Genomic DNA, 12,000 nt, shown 5'->3' with positions numbered 1-12,000 from the left:
TCTACAACCAGAGCCACAATGAGTTTCACTAACAACCATTTCAGAAAAATCAGTGCGTAAAACTCCAAATGGAGCACTTTTCTGTGACTGCATATTGGAACAGTGCTCTTGTGTTTGGGGTATTGTGTATCCAGATTCACTTTAACAGAATGGTCCAAAAACGACTTGATGGAAACTCAATTTCTTTGAAACATTTCTTAATACACATAGACATTGAGATGAAAATAATCTTTGTTCTTGGTCTGACAATTTTGAGCCATGTTTAGGGTTAGATAGTAATAGGATTTCCAAGAGTAATTTGTGGTAGAGTTGATTGAACAAAAGGAACTTTGCTTTTACATAGGTGATTTTTATGTCCACAGATAAGTCAAACAAAAGCAATGTCTTGTATTTTACAAGAATGCCTTATATTTTCATTGCTATAGAACCCATGATTCATATTGCTTTCAAGAAGTTTCAAAGCATGCAAATCTTTGATGATTCTTAGTTACAATTGCTTTTTGCTTAAAGCTAATTGCCAGCTTGGTCTATTTATTATTTTTTTCAAAATTTTCCTTAAATGGAAAGTAAAAAATACACAGAGATCTGTTATTCCCAAACACTCTCCTTTTTTTGTCAAAAATCAAAACTGCTAAACTCAGCTGTGGGTTACACCTCTGCTTAGCATGTTCACTAAAAGGATGCCCTATTGTTATGCAGAGATTGTTCCTGCTACCACCTGTGGATTTGTGTGGCACTGCCCTATTTTCATTTGGCCCACTGGAATGTGCTCCTCCCTCTGCATAACAAAAAAAAACCTTACTGATTACTGATTGGATAATGGTGTATACCACCTGGTTTATAAAGAGTTGGGAGATAGAGATAAGTGGATGCTTAAACAGAACCTGAAGAAAAATACATGAGAACAATGGCTGTTTGCTTCTTGGAGGTAAGCTGCTTCATATTTTCTAATCCAATTCTTGTTCTTCTGCCAAAAGAAAATGATTGATATTTTTGTCCCATCTTACATGACCCAAAACAAAGCTCTCTCTTGTATTTCACTGCTGGTGAGTGTTTATTGTTTTGGGCAATGTGGGAACTGTGTTAAATCTTCCAGATGAAACTAGGAGCATCAGAGTGGCCGGTATTCTACTTTTAATGCTTTCAACTCAGTCAAACCTCAGTACTTTATTTTGTTTTAGTACATGTAAGTGCTTCCTAGTTTGACCAAGGTGAGTAGCAGATTATCTACAACCAGAGCCACAATGAGTTTCACTAACAACCATTTCAGAAAAATCAGTGCGTAAAACTCCAAATGGAGCACTTTTCTGTGACTACATATTGGAACAGTGCTCTTGTGTTTGGGGTATTGTGTAACCAGATTCACTTTAACAGAATGGTCAAAAAACGACTTGATGGAAACTCAATTTCTTTGAAACATTTCTTAATACACATAGACATTGAGATGAAAATAATCTTTGTTCTTGGTCTGACAATTTTGAGCTGTGTTTAGGGTTAGATAGTAATAGGATTTCCAAGAGTAATTTGTGGTAGAGTTGATTGAACAAAAGGAACTTTGCTTTTACATAGGTGATTTTTATGTCCACAGATTAGTCAAACAAAAACAATGTCTTGTATTTTACAAGAATGCCTTATATTTTCATTGCTATAGAACCCATGATTCATATTGCTTTCAAGAAGTTTCAAAGCATGCAAATCTTTGATGATTCTTAGTTACAATTGCTTTTTGCTTAAAGCTAATTGCCAGCTTGGTCTATTTATTATTTTTTTCAAAATTTTCCTTAAATGGAAAGTAAAAAATACACAGAGATCTGTTATTCCCAAACACTCTCCTTCTTTTGTCAAAAATCAAAACTGCTAAACTCAGCTGTGGGTTACACCTCTGCTTAGCATGTTCACTAAAAGGATGCCCTATTGTTATGCAGAGATTGTTCCTGCTACCACCTGTGGATTTGTCTGGCACTGCCCTATTTTCATTTGGCCCACTGGAATGTGCTCCTCCCTCTGCATAACAAAAAAAAAACCTTACTGATTACTGATTGGATAATGGTGTATATCACCTGGTTTATAAAGAGTTGGGAGATAGAGATAAGTGGATGCTTAAACAGAACCTGAAGATAAATACATGAGAACAATGGCTGTTTGCTTCTTGGAGGTAAGCTGCTTCATATTTTCTAATCCAATTCTTGTTCTGCCAAAAGAAAATGATTGATATTTTTGTCCCATCTTACATGACCCAAAACAAAGCTCTCTCTTGTATTTCACTGCTGGTGAGTGTTTATTGTTTTGGGCAATGTGGGAACTGTGTTAAATCTTCCAGATGAAACTAGGAGCATCAGAGTGGCCGGTACTCTACTTTTAATGCTTTCAACTCAGTCAAACCTCAGTACTTTATTTTGTTTTAGTACATGTAAGTGCTTCCTAGTTTGACCAAGGTGAGAAGCAGATTATCTACAACCAGAGCCACAATGAGTTTCACTAACAACCATTTCAGAAAAATCAGTGCGTAAAACTCCAAATGGAGCACTTTTCTGTGACTGCATATTGGAACAGTGCTCTTGTGTTTGGGGTATTGTGTATCCAGATTCACTTTAACAGAATGGTCCAAAAACGACTTGATGGAAACTCAATTTCTTTGAAACATTTCTTAATACACATAGACATTGAGATGAAAATAATCTTTGTTCTTGGTCTGACAATTTTGAGCCATGTTTAGGGTTAGATAGTAATAGGATTTCCAAGAGTAATTTGTGGTAGAGTTGATTGAACAAAAGGAACTTTGCTTTTACATAGGTGATTTTTATGTCCACAGATAAGTCAAACAAAAGCAATGTCTTGTATTTTACAAGAATGCCTTATATTTTCATTGCTATAGAACCCATGATTCATATTGCTTTCAAGAAGTTTCAAAGCATGCAAATCTTTGATGATTCTTAGTTACAATTGCTTTTTGCTTAAAGCTAATTGCCAGCTTGGTCTATTTATTATTTTTTTCAAAATTTTCCTTAAATGGAAAGTAAAAAATACACAGAGATCTGTTATTCCCAAACACTCTCCTTTTTTTGTCAAAAATCAAAACTGCTAAACTCAGCTGTGGGTTACACCTCTGCTTAGCATGTTCACTAAAAGGATGCCCTATTGTTATGCAGAGATTGTTCCTGCTACCACCTGTGGATTTGTGTGGCACTGCCCTATTTTCAGTTGGCCCACTGGAATGTGCTCCTCCCTCTGCATAACAAAAAAAAACCTTACTGATTACTGATTGGATAATGGTGTATATCACCTGGTTTATAAAGAGTTGGGAGATAGAGATAAGTGGATGCTTAAACAGAACCTGAAGATAAATACATGAGAACAATGGCTGTTTGCTTCTTGGGGGTAAGCTGCTTCATATTTTCTAATCCAATTCTTGTTCTGCCAAAAGAAAATGATTGATATTTTTGTCCCATCTTACATGACCCAAAACAAAGCTCCCTCTTGTATTTCACTGCTGGTGAGTGTTTATTGTTTTGGGCAATGTGGGAACTGTGTTAAATCTTCCAGATGAAACTAGGAGCATCAGAGTGGCCGGTACACTACTTTTAATGCTTTCAACACAGTCAAACCTCAGTACTTTATTTTGTTTTAGTACATGTAAGTGCTTCCTAGTTTGACCAAGGTGAGAAGCAGATTATCTACAACCAGAGCCACAATGAGTTTCACTAACAACCATTTCAGAAAAATCAGTGCGTAAAACTCCAAATGGAGCACTTTTCTGTGACTGCATATTGGAACAGTGCTCTTGTGTTTGGGGTATTGTGTATCCAGATTCACTTTAACAGAATGGTCCAAAAACGACTTGATGGAAACTCAATTTCTTTGAAACATTTCTTAATACACATAGACATTGAGATGAAAATAATCTTTGTTCTTGGTCTGACAATTTTGAGCCGTGTTTAGGGTTAGATAGTAATAGGATTTCCAAGAGTAATTTGTGGTAGAGTTGATTGAACAAAAGGAACTTTGCTTTTACATAGGTGAATTTTATGTCCACAGATTAGTCAAACAAAAACAATGTCTTGTATTTTAAAAGAATGCCTTATATTTTCATTGCTATAGAACCCATGATTCATATTGCTTTCAAGAAGTTTCAAAGCATGCAAATCTTTGATGATTCTTAGTTACAATTGCTTTTTGCTTAAAGCTAATTGCCAGCTTGGTCTATTTATTATTTTTTCAAAATTTTCCTTAAATGGAAAGTAAAAAATACACAGAGATCTGTTATTCCCAAACACTCTCCTTTTTTTGTCAAAAATCAAAACTGCTAAACTCAGCTGTGGGTTACACCTCTGATTAGCATGTTCACTAAAAGGATGCCCTATTGTTATGCAGAGATTTTTCCTGCTACCACCTGTGGATTTGTCTGGCACTGCCCTATTTTCATTTGGCCCACTGGAATGTGCTCCTCCCTCTGCATAACAAAAAAAAAACCTTACTGATTACTGATTGGATAATGGTGTATACCACCTGGTTTATAAAGAGTTGGGAGATAGAGATAAGTGGATGCTTAAACAGAACCTGAAGATAAATACATGAGAACAATGGCTGTTTGCTTCTTGGAGGTAAGCTGCTTCATATTTTCTAATCCAATTCTTGTTCTTCTGCCAAAAGAAAATGATTGATATTTTTGTCCCATCTTACATGACCCAAAACAAAGCTCTCTCTTGTATTTCACTGCTGGTGAGTGTTTATTGTTTTGGGCAATGTGGGAACTGTGTTAAATCTTCCAGATGAAACTAGGAGCATCAGAGTGGCCGGTATTCTACTTTTAATGCTTTCAACTCAGTCAAACCTCAGTACTTTATTTTGTTTTAGTACATGTAAGTGCTTCCTAGTTTGACCAAGGTGAGTAGCAGATTATCTACAACCAGAGCCACAATGAGTTTCACTAACAACCATTTCAGAAAAATCAGTGCGTAAAACTCCAAATGGAGCACTTTTCTGTGACTACATATTGGAACAGTGCTCTTGTGTTTGGGGTATTGTGTAACCAGATTCACTTTAACAGAATGGTCAAAAAACGACTTGATGGAAACTCAATTTCTTTGAAACATTTCTTAATACACATAGACATTGAGATGAAAATAATCTTTGTTCTTGGTCTGACAATTTTGAGCTGTGTTTAGGGTTAGATAGTAATAGGATTTCCAAGAGTAATTTGTGGTAGAGTTGATTGAACAAAAGGAACTTTGCTTTTACATAGGTGATTTTTATGTCCACAGATTAGTCAAACAAAAACAATGTCTTGTATTTTACAAGAATGCCTTATATTTTCATTGCTATAGAACCCATGATTCATATTGCTTTCAAGAAGTTTCAAAGCATGCAAATCTTTGATGATTCTTAGTTACAATTGCTTTTTGCTTAAAGCTAATTGCCAGCTTGGTCTATTTATTATTTTTTTCAAAATTTTCCTTAAATGGAAAGTAAAAAATACACAGAGATCTGTTATTCCCAAACACTCTCCTTCTTTTGTCAAAAATCAAAACTGCTAAACTCAGCTGTGGGTTACACCTCTGCTTAGCATGTTCACTAAAAGGATGCCCTATTGTTATGCAGAGATTGTTCCTGCTACCACCTGTGGATTTGTGTGGCACTGCCTATTTTCATTTGGCCCACTGGAATGTGCTCCTCCCTCTGCATAACAAAAAAAAAACCTTACTGATTACTGATTGGATAATGGTGTATATCACCTGGTTTATAAAGAGTTGGGAGATAGAGATAAGTGGATGCTTAAACAGAACCTGAAGATAAATACATGAGAACAATGGCTGTTTGCTTCTTGGAGGTAAGCTGCTTCATATTTTCTAATCCAATTCTTGTTCTGCCAAAAGAAAATGATTGATATTTTTGTCCCATCTTACATGACCCAAAACAAAGCTCTCTCTTGTATTTCACTGCTGGTGAGTGTTTATTGTTTTGGGCAATGTGGGAACTGTGTTAAATCTTCCAGATGAAACTAGGAGCATCAGAGTGGCCGGTACTCTACTTTTAATGCTTTCAACTCAGTCAAACCTCAGTACTTTATTTTGTTTTAGTACATGTAAGTGCTTCCTAGTTTGACCAAGGTGAGAAGCAGATTATCTACAACCAGAGCCACAATGAGTTTCACTAACAACCATTTCAGAAAAATCAGTGCGTAAAACTCCATATGGAGCACTTTTCTGTGACTGCATATTGGAACAGTGCTCTTGTGTTTGGGGTATTGTGTATCCAGATTCACTTTAACAGAATGGTCCAAAAACGACTTGATGGAAACTCAATTTCTTTGAAACATTTCTTAATACACATAGACATTGAGATGAAAATAATCTTTGTTCTTGGTCTGACAATTTTGAGCCATGTTTAGGGTTAGATAGTAATAGGATTTCCAAGAGTAATTTGTGGTAGAGTTGATTGAACAAAAGGAACTTTGCTTTTACATAGGTGATTTTTATGTCCACAGATAAGTCAAACAAAAGCAATGTCTTGTATTTTACAAGAATGCCTTATATTTTCATTGCTATAGAACCCATGATTCATATTGCTTTCAAGAAGTTTCAAAGCATGCAAATCTTTGATGATTCTTAGTTACAATTGCTTTTTGCTTAAAGCTAATTGCCAGCTTGGTCTATTTATTATTTTTTTCAAAATTTTCCTTAAATGGAAAGTAAAAAATACACAGAGATCTGTTATTCCCAAACACTCTCCTTTTTTTGTCAAAAATCAAAACTGCTAAACTCAGCTGTGGGTTACACCTCTGCTTAGCATGTTCACTAAAAGGATGCCCTATTGTTATGCAGAGATTGTTCCTGCTACCACCTGTGGATTTGTGTGGCACTGCCCTATTTTCATTTGGCCCACTGGAATGTGCTCCTCCCTCTGCATAACAAAAAAAAACCTTACTGATTACTGATTGGATAATGGTGTATACCACCTGGTTTATAAAGAGTTGGGAGATAGAGATAAGTGGATGCTTAAACAGAACCTGAAGATAAATACATGAGAACAATGGCTGTTTGCTTCTTGGAGGTAAGCTGCTTCATATTTTCTAATCCAATTCTTGTTCTTCTGCCAAAAGAAAATGATTGATATTTTTGTCCCATCTTACATGACCCAAAACAAAGCTCTCTCTTGTATTTCACTGCTGGTGAGTGTTTATTGTTTTGGGCAATGTGGGAACTGTGTTAAATCTTCCAGATGAAACTAGGAGCATCAGAGTGGCCGGTATTCTACTTTTAATGCTTTCAACTCAGTCAAACCTCAGTACTTTATTTTGTTTTAGTACATGTAAGTGCTTCCTAGTTTGACCAAGGTGAGTAGCAGATTATCTACAACCAGAGCCACAATGAGTTTCACTAACAACCATTTCAGAAAAATCAGTGCGTAAAACTCCAAATGGAGCACTTTTCTGTGACTACATATTGGAACAGTGCTCTTGTGTTTGGGGTATTGTGTAACCAGATTCACTTTAACAGAATGGTCAAAAAACGACTTGATGGAAACTCAATTTCTTTGAAACATTTCTTAATACACATAGACATTGAGATGAAAATAATCTTTGTTCTTGGTCTGACAATTTTGAGCTGTGTTTAGGGTTAGATAGTAATAGGATTTCCAAGAGTAATTTGTGGTAGAGTTGATTGAACAAAAGGAACTTTGCTTTTACATAGGTGATTTTTATGTCCACAGATTAGTCAAACAAAAACAATGTCTTGTATTTTACAAGAATGCCTTATATTTTCATTGCTATAGAACCCATGATTCATATTGCTTTCAAGAAGTTTCAAAGCATGCAAATCTTTGATGATTCTTAGTTACAATTGCTTTTTGCTTAAAGCTAATTGCCAGCTTGGTCTATTTATTATTTTTTTCAAAATTTTCCTTAAATGGAAAGTAAAAAATACACAGAGATCTGTTATTCCCAAACACTCTCCTTCTTTTGTCAAAAATCAAAACTGCTAAACTCAGCTGTGGGTTACACCTCTGCTTATCATGTTCACTAAAAGGATGCCCTATTGTTATGCAGAGATTGTTCCTGCTACCACCTGTGGATTTGTCTGGCACTGCCCTATTTTCATTTGGCCCACTGGAATGTGCTCCTCCCTCTGCATAACAAAAAAAAAACCTTACTGATTACTGATTGGATAATGGTGTATATCACCTGGTTTATAAAGAGTTGGGAGATAGAGATAAGTGGATGCTTAAACAGAACCTGAAGATAAATACATGAGAACAATGGCTGTTTGCTTCTTGGAGGTAAGCTGCTTCATATTTTCTAATCCAATTCTTGTTCTGCCAAAAGAAAATGATTGATATTTTTGTCCCATCTTACATGACCCAAAACAAAGCTCTCTCTTGTATTTCACTGCTGGTGAGTGTTTATTGTTTTGGGCAATGTGGGAACTGTGTTAAATCTTCCAGATGAAACTAGGAGCATCAGAGTGGCCGGTACTCTACTTTTAATGCTTTCAACTCAGTCAAACCTCAGTACTTTATTTTGTTTTAGTACATGTAAGTGCTTCCTAGTTTGACCAAGGTGAGAAGCAGATTATCTACAACCAGAGCCACAATGAGTTTCACTAACAACCATTTCAGAAAAATCAGTGCGTAAAACTCCAAATGGAGCACTTTTCTGTGACTGCATATTGGAACAGTGCTCTTGTGTTTGGGGTATTGTGTATCCAGATTCACTTTAACAGAATGGTCCAAAAACGACTTGATAGAAACTCAATTTCTTTGAAACATTTCTTAATACACATAGACATTGAGATGAAAATAATCTTTGTTCTTGGTCTGACAATTTTGAGCCATGTTTAGGGTTAGATAGTAATAGGATTTCCAAGAGTAATTTGTGGTAGAGTTGATTGAACAAAAGGAACTTTGCTTTTACATAGGTGATTTTTATGTCCACAGATAAGTCAAACAAAAGCAATGTCTTGTATTTTACAAGAATGCCTTATATTTTCATTGCTATAGAACCCATGATTCATATTGCTTTCAAGAAGTTTCAAAGCATGCAAATCTTTGATGATTCTTAGTTACAATTGCTTTTTCTTAAAGCTAATTGCCAGCTTGGTCTATTTATTATTTTTTTCAAAATTTTCCTTAAATGGAAAGTAAAAAATACACAGAGATCTGTTATTCCCAAACACTCTCCTTTTTTTGTCAAAAATCAAAACTGCTAAACTCAGCTGTGGGTTACACCTCTGCTTAGCATGTTCACTAAAAGGATGCCCTATTGTTATGCAGAGATTGTTCCTGCTACCACCTGTGGATTTGTGTGGCACTGCCCTATTTTCATTTGGCCCACTGGAATGTGCTCCTCCCTCTGCATAACAAAAAAAAACCTTACTGATTACTGATTGGATAATGGTGTATACCACCTGGTTTATAAAGAGTTGGGAGATAGAGATAAGTGGATGCTTAAACAGAACCTGAAGATAAATACATGAGAACAATGGCTGTTTGCTTCTTGGAGGTAAGCTGCTTCATATTTTCTAATCCAATTCTTGTTCTTCTGCCAAAAGAAAATGATTGATATTTTTGTCCCATCTTACATGACCCAAAACAAAGCTCTCTCTTGTATTTCACTGCTGGTGAGTGTTTATTGTTTTGGGCAATATGGGAACTGTGTTAAATCTTCCAGATGAAACTAGGAGCATCAGAGTGACCGGTATTTTACTTTTAATGCTTTCAACTCAGTCAAACCTCAGTACTTTATTTTGTTTTAGTACATGTAAGTGCTTCCTAGTTTGACCAAGGTGAGTAGCAGATTATCTACAACCAGAGCCACAATGAGTTTCACTAACAACCATTTCAGAAAAATCAGTACGTAAAACTCCAAATGGAGCACTTTTCTGTGACTACATATTGGAACAGTGCTCTTGTGTTTGGGGTATTGTGTAACCAGATTCACTTTAACAGAATGGTCCAAAAACGACTTGATGGAAACTCAATTTCTTTGAAACATTTCTTAATACACATTGACATTGAGATGAAAATAATCTTTGTTCTTGGTCTGACAATTTTGAGCTGTGTTAAGGGTTAGATAGTAATAGGATTTCCAAGAGTAATTTGTGGTAGAGTTGATTGAACAAAAGGAACTTTGCTTTTACATAGGTGATTTTTATGTCCACATATTAGTCAAACAAAAACAATGTCTTGTATTTTACAAGAATGCCTTATATTTTCATTGCTATAGAACCCATGATTCATATTGCTTTCAAGAAGTTTCAAAGCATGCAAATCTTTGATGATTCTTAGTTACAATTGCTTTTTGCTTAAAGCTAATTGCCAGCTTGGTCTATTTATTATTTTTTTCAAAATTTTCCTTAAATGGAAAATAAAAAATACACAGAGATCTGTTATTCCCAAACACTCTCCTTTTTTTGTCAAAAATCAAAACTGCTAAACTCAGCTGTGGGTTACACCTCTGATTAGCATGTTCACTAAAAGGATGCCCTATTGTTATGCAGAGATTTTTCCTGCTACCACCTGTGGATTTGTCTGGCACTGCCCTATTTTCATTTGGCCCACTGGAATGTGCTCCTCCCTCTGCATAACAAAAAAAAAACCTTACTGATTACTGATTGGATAATGGTGTATACCACCTGGTTTATAAAGAGTTGGGAGATAGAGATAAGTGGATGCTTAAACAGAACCTGAAGATAAATACATGAGAACAATGGCTGTTTGCTTCTTGGAGGTAAGCTGCTTCATATTTTCTAATCCAATTCTTGTTCTTCTGCCAAAAGAAAATGATTGATATTTTTGTCCCATCTTACATGACCCAAAACAAAGCTCTCTCTTGTATTTCACTGCTGGTGAGTGTTTATTGTTTTGGGCAATGTGGGAACTGTGTTAAATCTTCCAGATGAAACTAGGAGCATCAGAGTGGCCGGTATTTTACTTTTAATGCTTTCAACTCAGTCAAACCTCAGTACTTTATTTTGTTTTAGTACATGTAAGTGCTTCCTAGTTTGACCAAGGTGAGTAGCAGATTATCTACAACCAGAGCCACAATGAGTTTCACTAACAACCATTTCAGAAAAATCAGTACGTAAAACTCCAAATGGAGCACTTTTCTGTGACTACATATTGGAACAGTGCTCTTGTGTTTGGGGTATTGTGTAACCAGATTCACTTTAACAGAATGGTCCAAAAACGACTTGATGGAAACTCAATTTCTTTGAAACATTTCTTAATACACATAGACATTGAGATGAAAATAATCTTTGTTCTTGGTCTGACAATTTTGAGCTGTGTTTAGGGTTAGATAGTAATAGGATTTCCAAGAGTAATTTGTGGTAGAGTTGATTGAACAAAAGGAACTTTGCTTTTACATAGGTGATTTTTATGTCCACAGATTAGTCAAACAAAAACAATGTCTTGTATTTTACAAGAGTGCCTTATATTTTCATTGCTATAGAACCCATGATTCATATTGCTTTCAAGAAGTTTCAAAGCATGCAAATCTTTGATGATTCTTAGTTACAATTGCTTTTTGCTTAAAGCTAATTAACAGCTTGGTCTATTTATTATTTTTTTCAAAATTTTCCTTAAATGGAAAGTAAAAAATACACAGAGATCTGTTATTCCCAAACACTCTCCTTCTTTTGTCAAAAATCAAAACTGCTAAACTCAGCTGTGGGTTACACCTCTGATTAGCATGTTCACTAAAAGGATGCCCTATTGTTATGCAGAGATTGTTCCTGCTACCACCTGTGGATTTGTCTGGCACTGCCCTATTTTCATTTGGCCCACTGGAATGTGCTCCTCCCTCTGCATAACAAAAAAAAAACCTTACTGATTACTGATTGGATAATGGTGTATATCACCTGGTTTATAAAGAGTTGGGAGATAGAGATAAGTGGATGCTTAAACAGAACCTGAAGATAAATACATGAGAACAATGGCTGTTTGCTTCTTGGAGGTAAGCTGCTTCATATTTTCTAATCCAATTCTTGTTCTGCCAAAAGA

The sequence above is a fragment of the Aquarana catesbeiana genome, linkage group LG03, assembly GCF_042186555.1.
Source record: "Aquarana catesbeiana isolate 2022-GZ linkage group LG03, ASM4218655v1, whole genome shotgun sequence".
Classification (NCBI taxonomy): Eukaryota; Metazoa; Chordata; class Amphibia; order Anura; family Ranidae; genus Aquarana; species Aquarana catesbeiana.
This window is presented reverse-complemented; position numbering follows the sequence as displayed.